The sequence below is a fragment of the Pseudonaja textilis genome, chromosome 5, assembly GCF_049901715.1.
Source record: "Pseudonaja textilis isolate UNSWEBS1 chromosome 5, rPseTex1.2, whole genome shotgun sequence".
Classification (NCBI taxonomy): domain Eukaryota; kingdom Metazoa; phylum Chordata; class Lepidosauria; order Squamata; family Elapidae; genus Pseudonaja; species Pseudonaja textilis.
This window is the reverse complement of record NC_141994.1, coordinates 12,773,825-12,783,074: the sequence shown is the minus strand read 5'-3', so window position 1 is coordinate 12,783,074 and position 9,250 is coordinate 12,773,825.

Here is a 9,250-nt window from a genome sequence, read left to right as displayed (position 1 = left end):
GCTTGTCTAGTAACTATGTCTGTTTTGCTTTCAGAAATTGTTGAAGAACACTTACCTGCATCTGTGACTGTGTTATCCCCATTCTCGGAACAGTGAATTCTAAATTCTGCAGAGATCCTTTACATTAAATACTAGGCATAATGTGTACCTTATTTGCACAGGGATTCACTGAAGACGTGTAGCAGTCTCAGCAAATATGAACAGAAGCCTAAAGGTATCCTACTATGCTTGAGTAAGTTCTGTATGCACTGATCTGGGCCATCAATTTTAAGAGTGCTGTTGTCATAGTGGAAAAGTCTGCTGACATTTTGATGGCATATAGGGGAAAAGTGAAGAGAATATCGATTGCATAAAAGATAATGGGACCTCTCTTGTAAATTTAGCAATAGTAATAGCAATTGTGATGGGCAAGAAGCCAACAAAGATGTTCAGAGAAGATGGTCCAGGATGATGTCACCTACATGGGCAGGAAAAAAAACAGAGTTGCTTCTATTCCAACCTCAGTCTTCTTGTAAGCAAAAGACTGTAAAATAAGGATAGAGGATGATAGACAAAGCAAGTTAAACTCACTTGTTATGGAAGAAAGCTCTGCATGATAAACTTGCCACTGATTTCAGTAGAAGTTAATGTCAACTCAGTTTGGATTCAATCCAATAAAACGAAAACATCAGCATCCCATAATACTGAACTTTACTTAACTTTTGCTAGATCTGGTACAGTCAGCTAGGTACTTGCAAACTAGCTGGCTTGGAAAAGTATACTGTCACAGATACAGTATATAGAGAAATAATGGCTTTCCAAAAAAAAATGGTATAATCTTTTGACTTTCATAATGGTTTAATTCAAATTGGGAAATAAGACTGGGAAACTTTGGGTTGAGAAATGAAACTCTCCTGAAATGTACACTTTCCATTCAATATTTTACAAAAGACAAAGACATATCTCACAGAATTCCATATTACTGTAACTTAGCAGGATGATTTTTCTTTGGGAAATTCATATTCTTGTATGGAAAAGGAGAATTAATGATTTGTTTAACAGATAACAGAGTTGGAAGGACCTTGGAAGTCTTCTAGTCCAACCCTCTGCGCAAGCAGAAGACCCTATACCATTTTGGACAAATGGCTGTCCAATCTCTTCTTAAAAACTTCCAGTGATTGAGCACACACAATTTCTGAAGACAACCCGCTCCATTGCTTCATTGTTTTCATACTCAGGAAATGTCTCCTTGGTTCTAGGTTGCTTCTCTTCTTGATTTGTTTCTATCCATTATTTCATGTCTTGTCTTCTCGTGTTTTGGAAAACGTTTATCCCCTCTTTTTTGTGGCAGCCTTCAAATAATGGAAAACTGCTATCATGTTTCCCCTAATCCTTCTTTTTACTAGGCTAGACATAACCAATTCCTACAACTGTTCTTCATATGTTTTTGCTTTCAGCCCTCAAATAATATTTGTTGCTCTTCTCTGCACTCTTTCCAAAATCTCAACATCTTTTTTATACTGTGGTGACCAAAGCTGGATGCGGTATTCCAAATGTGGTCTTACCAAGACATCATAAAATAGTATTAACATTTTATGTGATCTTGATTCTATCACCTATTGTGTGATCTTGATTCTATCATCTATTAATGCAGCCTAGGATTGCGTCAGCTTTTTTGGTGACTGCCGCACATTGCTGGCTCATATTTAATTGATTGTCCAGTAGGATTTCAAGATCCTTCTCATAGTTACTGCTATTAAGCCAGGTTCCACCCATTCTATACCCATATATTTGGATTTTCTTGTCTAAGTGTAAACCTTACCTTTCTCACCAGTTGAATTTTATATTTTTAGGGCCCAGTGTTCAAGTCTGTTGAGATCCTGAGTTTATCTTCTGGGGTATTGACTACTCCTGCTAGTATGCTCTGCAGTAGGAAAAAAAAAAAGAATTGTTTCAGAATTATTCCTTTCACTGGAAGGTTTTAAAAAAAGACAGCCAAATTTGGATGACAAAAGGGGGAATTTAAAAGAGGTATGTAATTTATTTTGCAGCATTTTAAATGAAACATAGAAGGCTGACATATTTTTCCACATATCAGCTATGAGGGCTATGGAAGTTTTTTCCCTCCCTCCGCCCCATTTCTAATAGCCCAGATATTTTTGTTACTCAAATACTAGTCTGATTAGCAGATGCACTCAACCTTGTCTGGAAAATTGCTGCTTCAACAGGTATGTCTTCTTCGGCTTTTTTTCCCCTTTTCTTTTCCCCCCCTTGTGCTAATCTTGTGAAATAGGGCTCAGGGATTACTCTAAATCTCCACATGACAAGATAAGAAAAAAAAAATGCTTCCATGCCCCAAAGGTAGAACCGTTGATGCAGAAAATCACTAACCTGCCAATTTTTCAATGGTTCTGAAGGTTGGGAAAGGGGAAGAATATATCCCTACAACACAGAAATGAGGGCCAGGAGCAGGTTATATGCCACAGCTCACTCAGAAGAATATAAAAATGAATCTGTTGGGGGGGAAAAGAAATGGGAAAGAAAAATGGGGTGTTCTTGGCATTTTTTATCTTTTATAGGAGGAAAAAACAGGAAATGGTGGGAAAATATTCTTATTTATTAAAGAGGAACGATCCTTTCATCAAAAGAGGTTTTTAAGAGAAAGAGTAAGTGTTCACCTGCATTCGAGAAGCTGAATTGCCAAACATAGTTTTTTTTTCCATTAAAAAAAACCACAGGACTATAATCTGTAATTACTCACCTGGGAATAAGCTATGGTAAACTCAATTATTTCTAATACAACTTTTACAAGTTTTTTTTTTCTTCCTCGGGCTAGCATAGCTGAGGAATCTCTAGACAACATGTCTTGGAGACCTCAAAAGAAATGTTTTGGCCTCTTTTCTGATTAACAAATTTTATTAAAAGGTCTAAATTCAATTCCTCAGATGCACGGTGTGGTCTGTGATCTTTCTTCCTATATTTAATCATCTTACATTTCTGATAATTCAAATATATGGGGCTAGGCTTCCATTTGTTTTTATCTCCAGAAGAACAATTCAGTGAAATAGGTGAAGCTAAAAATGTCTGACTAGCCTATAATCATAAGAAAGGAAGAACCTGGGTCCCACTACCAGACTGTAATGCTGCTGATGGTGATATTTTTATCATCTGCCTATGGAATAGAAATAGCAGTTAGACTTATATACAGCTTCACGGTGCTTTACATCCCTTTCTAAATGGTTTACAGAGTCAGCATATTGCCCCCAACAATCTGGGGCCTCGTTTTACTTACCTCAGAAGGATGGAAGGATGAGTCAACCTTGAGCTGGTGAAACTTGAACTGCCAAACTGCAGGCAGCCAGCAGGCAGCAGAAGTAGCCTGCAATACTGCATTCTAACCACTGTACCACCACAGCTCTAACATTTAAAATTACAATTTGGTATCAAGGAAAGAGAAGGCTGTGGAAGTTAGCAACATGCCTCCAATTTTGGTCAATAATAAGTTTATTTGCTTGCTTTTTTGTTTCAATAAGACAAGAGAAATCCCAGTATCATTTCTCAAAGCACATACCCATGCAAGGGCTCTCCCTGAGCTATGTAAGTAATAAGGAAAGGTACATAATTAAAAGTCCAGATACCCACATGCAACTTATCATTCTGATAGCAGAAATGTTTCCATCAATCCACCTGAGAATTTACAACTTTCTTTGTTTATACTTCATGCATTCATGCTGTGAAAAATTGAGGTGTTCAGCTCACACTGTTGGCCTTGCAGTCAAAGCAGAAATGAATAACACATTTTTAATGATATAGTCTCCTCAAATCATATTGTATTTATTGTTGGGATTCATTCTAAATGCTGGTACCTTTGCTCCTCCGAGGTAACACAAGGGTATTATTATTTTATGGCCACAAAAAATAGAAATTTTAGTGCTTAGAAAAAGCTGCTTTATCATACTGTTTGCAACAATTATCATACATATGCACAAATTAACAGTGAACTTTTCATTAATTTCTTTTGCTTCATCAATTATACTTTTTAAACAAATAAAAAAGTAGTGCATGGAAAATTCTATATTAAAATTGAGGATTATGTTTTTGTAAACCAAAAAGTTGACCAAACGGGCTTCTTTGGGGGTTGGACAGATTAAAAGGTCCACAGATTTTCTACCCTCAGAAAACCTACAAGAGATTTTAAGCAGCTCCTGGTGAAATAGGTTCATCAGGGAGAAGGGAATTGGTATGAATTGGGAAAATTTCGACTGAAAAAGAAAACTATTCTCTGAGGATTTCAATTTAATCTAGAAATGCCAGGTCTTTGGTGCCCTTTTAATCCCAGTATGGAGTTCAGGAATGAAAAATCAATGTATCCTATTGACAAGTAGCCTGAGGTCATTAGATGACTTTAACTTATTTACTTGAAACCTATTCTCCCTTTTCAAGGGACTCATTCTTTCTTCAGTCAATGCCAGAAGCTTCAGATTTCAAGCAGCCTCCTACAAAAATAAAATTCCAGTCTTATCCAGACTGGAGATTGATGTTGACCAGAACATCAAGTCTTCTCTGGAAATTATCTAAAAAGAAAACCCTAGCGGCTTCTGGGTTTATTGGAGTGACTCTTTGAAGAATCCTCAACCAGCATGACTATGAAGAATTTGGGAAGTTGGAATCCTTGGATAAGGACAGGGAAGGAGAGGGATGGGGAGAGAGAGAGAGAGAAAGAGAGAGAAAGAGGGAGGGAGAGAGTGAGTGAGGGGGAGAGTGAATGAGGGGGAGAGGGTGGGAGAGAGAGAGGGAGGAAGGGAAGGAGGGAGAGAGGGAAGAAGAGAGGGAGGGAGGAATGGAGGGAGGGAGGGAGAGAGGGGAGGGGGAGGGAGGGACAGAGAGAGAGAGAGAGAGATCTCAGTGCCACCTCCTGGCTTTGCCAAGGCAAGTGGAATACATGGAGACTTTCTCCCACTGAAGCAAAAGATGTGGTGTATTGTACGCAGCCCGTACGTAGATCAATGTCAGATGGATATTTTAGAACCTCCGTTCAAAATTGCTTCAACTGATATTCAAAACATTATTATTATTTCCACCATTCCTAAATGCCAATACTAGCATTCAAATTATCTTTTCCCCCTTTCTTTTTGTACACACACTTAGTATCTCTCTTTATCTAATCATACTGTCCAGCATGCCTGAATTTTTACTTCAAATATTCACTTATCTGGTCCTTATCAGTAACCCTATTCATAAGAAAGGATTTCATTACAATTTGCATTCACTGCATTCTTTTGTCTGCATTCTCTTGTTCCTTGTCAGAGGCAGCATTGACATTCAGCAGATCAGTGTCTCGGTATTCATAAAATAATGTTTATTTCCTTTTTCTTCGCCTCCCATCCCTTTACAGTCTGCTTACAAAAGTAATACTTTCTCTTACAGCTTTGGTTCCAACTTACTTTCACTATAGAACTTTGCATTTTGGCACTTTTATTTGTGTTAGTAGCAACACAAACACCCAATTTCTTTATTCTAACTAGTCTACTTTCAGAAAATTGTTACATTTCTTGAAGGTTTACAAACTTCTTTATACAACACTCATAAAGACTAAGATTACTGAAGGCTAACCAAATTATGGAATTTTCAACCTAACAGCCTTTGGCTGAATTAGTTAGCGCTGTTTGTCTAAAAACAGGAAAACTCAAGAGATACCCTCATAATAAGTTAATTTCTTGGTCTTTCAGAAAAAAAACAAGCACCTGTTTGGTTTGGACCTCAAGGGCACACAGAACTAAAACATATTCAAAAACTCATTCTTATTTGTGTTAGTTATATATGCTCGGAAGTGGAAATGGTAAGCAGCCATATGTTTATAGAAAACATCTTACCCCAGATTTTGAAATTAGCATGTAAAGAAAATGAAAAGCTAACTTTTGCTATAGGGATTCATTCAAGCTGTGATTCAAGTCTTTTGATTACTGCAGCAAGTCCTCTATATTTAATGTTTTGATTAGTAGACAGAGCTAAAATGGAGATGCTTTGATTAGTCCATAGACTCTCCGGAATATCCCACTGGTATTTTGATGTATCACTCCTTCACAAAACATTGAACATATGTAATAAATACTAGATGGACATGGTTATTTTTTTAAAAAAGTAAACTGAAATAGCAAACATCTACTGGGTCCAGTTCTGAATGCCATAATGCATAAAGACTGCCAAGGAACTGAAAAGAATAGAGAGTAAAACACAAGGGCTTTGTAGAGTGCCACAAAGAGCAGTTGAAGAAGCTTGCTTTGCTTAGCCTAAAAAATAGGAAGACCAAAAGGTGAGACGATGGCAGTCTTTCAATACATGGAGGATGTCACAGAGCAGAGGGCAGGGGATATGAATTTGTTCTCTGTAGCACCTGATGTTAAGATGACAATCAATGTGTGGAAGCATCCCTACAACTTTTTGGATAAATTATAAATCTATTGACAGATAACATAAACCAAAATTTTATGGATGAAAATTGAATTTCATTTAGTTAATTTTTAACCTAACTTACCAAACTTCCTCTTTCTCCTACAAATGAGCAAGAGCAAATAAGCGGGAGAGATTGTGGTACATTTTCCAAGATACATAGGTTTGAGTTCTTATTCACTGTATTATTATTGGGTTTGCAATTTCAATCAGAGTTGCTTTTCTTTTTCTGATAGCATCCTCATCTTTAAAAATTACATAACTGCAGGTATAAGCACATGATCCTTTCTATGATTAGCTATAGTGGCACAGTGGTTAGAATTCAGAATTGCACAATAATTCTGACAACTACCAGTGGTTCAATCCTAACTGGCTCTAGGTTGACTCAGCCTTCCATCCTTCCGAGGTTGGTAAAATGAGGAACCAGATTGTTGGAGGACAATATGCTGACTCTGTAAACCACTTAGAGAGCGCTGTGAAACTTTGTGAAGTGGTACATAAGTGCTATTGCTATGATTACAATAGGTGTATGTTTCAAATTTGGCTGTAAGCATACTTTAATTTAATCCATTTTCTACTTTATATTTTATTGATGCAAAATTTGCAAACTTCTTCATGAATGGAGAGAATTTGAGATGCAAACAGCTCATTTTCAGTGGGTAATTAAATCTGAGACGTCAGCCTCATCTTTATTTTATAATAATCCATACTCTAAAGAATGAAAAGTAGAGGCAGTGACTTTCCATGGGGAGGAATGAGAAAACAGACTGTTCCTGATAAACAGTGACGATCACATACACATTCAAAAACCTGGATCATTGCTCCTAGCTTTAAATTATTAAGTTTAATTAGATAATTAGAGGGATAATTATTGTTCATTTCATTTTCATAATTATTCAGGTGATTAAAATGTTAGCATGTGCAGATCATTTGGAGTATTGCCATTTCTCTTTGCCCTAGTTAAGAAAAGTTAACTTGGCGGGGGTGTGGGGGAGAGAAGGAACATAGCTACAAGCACATTTCTGGTAAAGTGGCAAGTTTGTTTGGAGCCTCACATTGGAACGGTGCAATCACACACTTTCTGTTAGGGGTTTAGCCGAACAGAAAGAACGACTCAGAGTTTTCCTCTGATGTAAAACAGATGAATGATGTGCTCTTTTGATCAGAGTACTGACTACTCTGATATTGGTCTTCTGCCCATGCTTGACCATTAAAGCTCAGCTTTCTGTGTGCTGGTTTTCAATCTATAGGTCTCAATTCCATAATAGCCGTACTCATCAAACCTGCCAGGCTGATTCAGGTAATTTATTTTACTGAACATTGGGTGCTGGTGCTGGAACCCTTTCCCTTTGCAGTTAGAGTTGAGAGCAAATGTTTTCATTTTCTCCTTTTTGCAAACCTTCCAATTTAGATTTTCCAGAAACATTCCACTGAAGTGGAAGCTCCTTGTGCATTTTTCTCTGTGTGTCGGGCACATTGTCTTCTCCTGGAAGTAATTTTGGAGGCAGTTTCAGGACAGAGAAGAGACTAGTACATCTATAAGCTACCCAAAAGTATTCCAGAGTGATAGAATGATGTGGTCATTTTTGAGATGAATTCTTGCCAAACCTGTTCCCCTGTTGGTGGGGAAATAGGTTGTTTAAAGATTCAGGAGGAGGAAGAAATAAAATTCTCTCCTATAAACACACACATGCTAAATTAATTCCTTGATTTATTTCTAATGTATAACTAATTGAGAGCCAGCTTGATGTAGTAGTTAAGACATCAGGCTTAAAAACAGGACACCATGAGAACTTCTAGTGCCATCATAGGCACAAAGCCAACTGGAAGACCTTGGTCCAGTCACTTCATCTAGGAAGGAGGCAATGTTAAAATCATTTTTGAGAAACTTTGCCAAAAAAAATCCACAGGAACTTGTACAGGCAGACTCCAACAATCATTGACAATTGAACAGAGGAAAAACATGTATTAGCAATTGATTGTATCCAACCTTAAATTTCCTAGTATGAATAAAAAATTCCCTTCTCTTTAATGCAAGCACAGTCCTAACAACACAAAGAACAGCCTTGAATAAGGTTAGTCTTTACTTTGAAGTGAATAGGGATTCCCCCGTTTCTACATTTTTGGGTGTGTTGCAGTTACAAGTGTCTTGCTGTTTTTATTTGAATTTTTTGATACTGTTCTGCTGTTCCCATGGCTTCCCCACTCCTAATGTCAAATGTTAAATATATATTTCCACTGTAAAGTGTCATAAACGTTATACTAACCTTGAAGCAACACTAGAGACTGCCTGTTAGCTACTTAGCCAAGTAAAAGGTTTTGGTCATGGCATAATATAAGGATGACAATAATTTGGGATGAGGAATCTAGAAAAATTCTTCAATTGGATGATCACTACTATTTAATGCAGAGATGTCTTCCTGTTTGTAACATGATTTTCAGATTGCCATCTTGTAATTCCTTACAATTGAGTCTGCAGAGGGTTGTAAAGAAAAAACAACCCTCAAGATGGCAGCCATGACTAAGCAAGTGAAGCTCCATGCCTTTTTGTACATGAGCTTCATGTATGGTAAATGTAAAAAAGGAGTGGGGTTTCAATCATAGTCACTATTCTGTCACAGTCACTATTTTGACTGTTTTGATTTCTCTCTGAGGAAATCTCCTTACTGTGTATTCTATGTCAGTGGCCCCCGACCTTTTGGGCACCAGGACTGGTTCTGTGGAGAGAGTTTTTTCCACAGACCAGAGCGGGCATGGTTTCGTATGCTGCCTGCATCCCGATGGATCGGGCTTTGCTTGTTTGCGCTGACCAGTTTCTGGT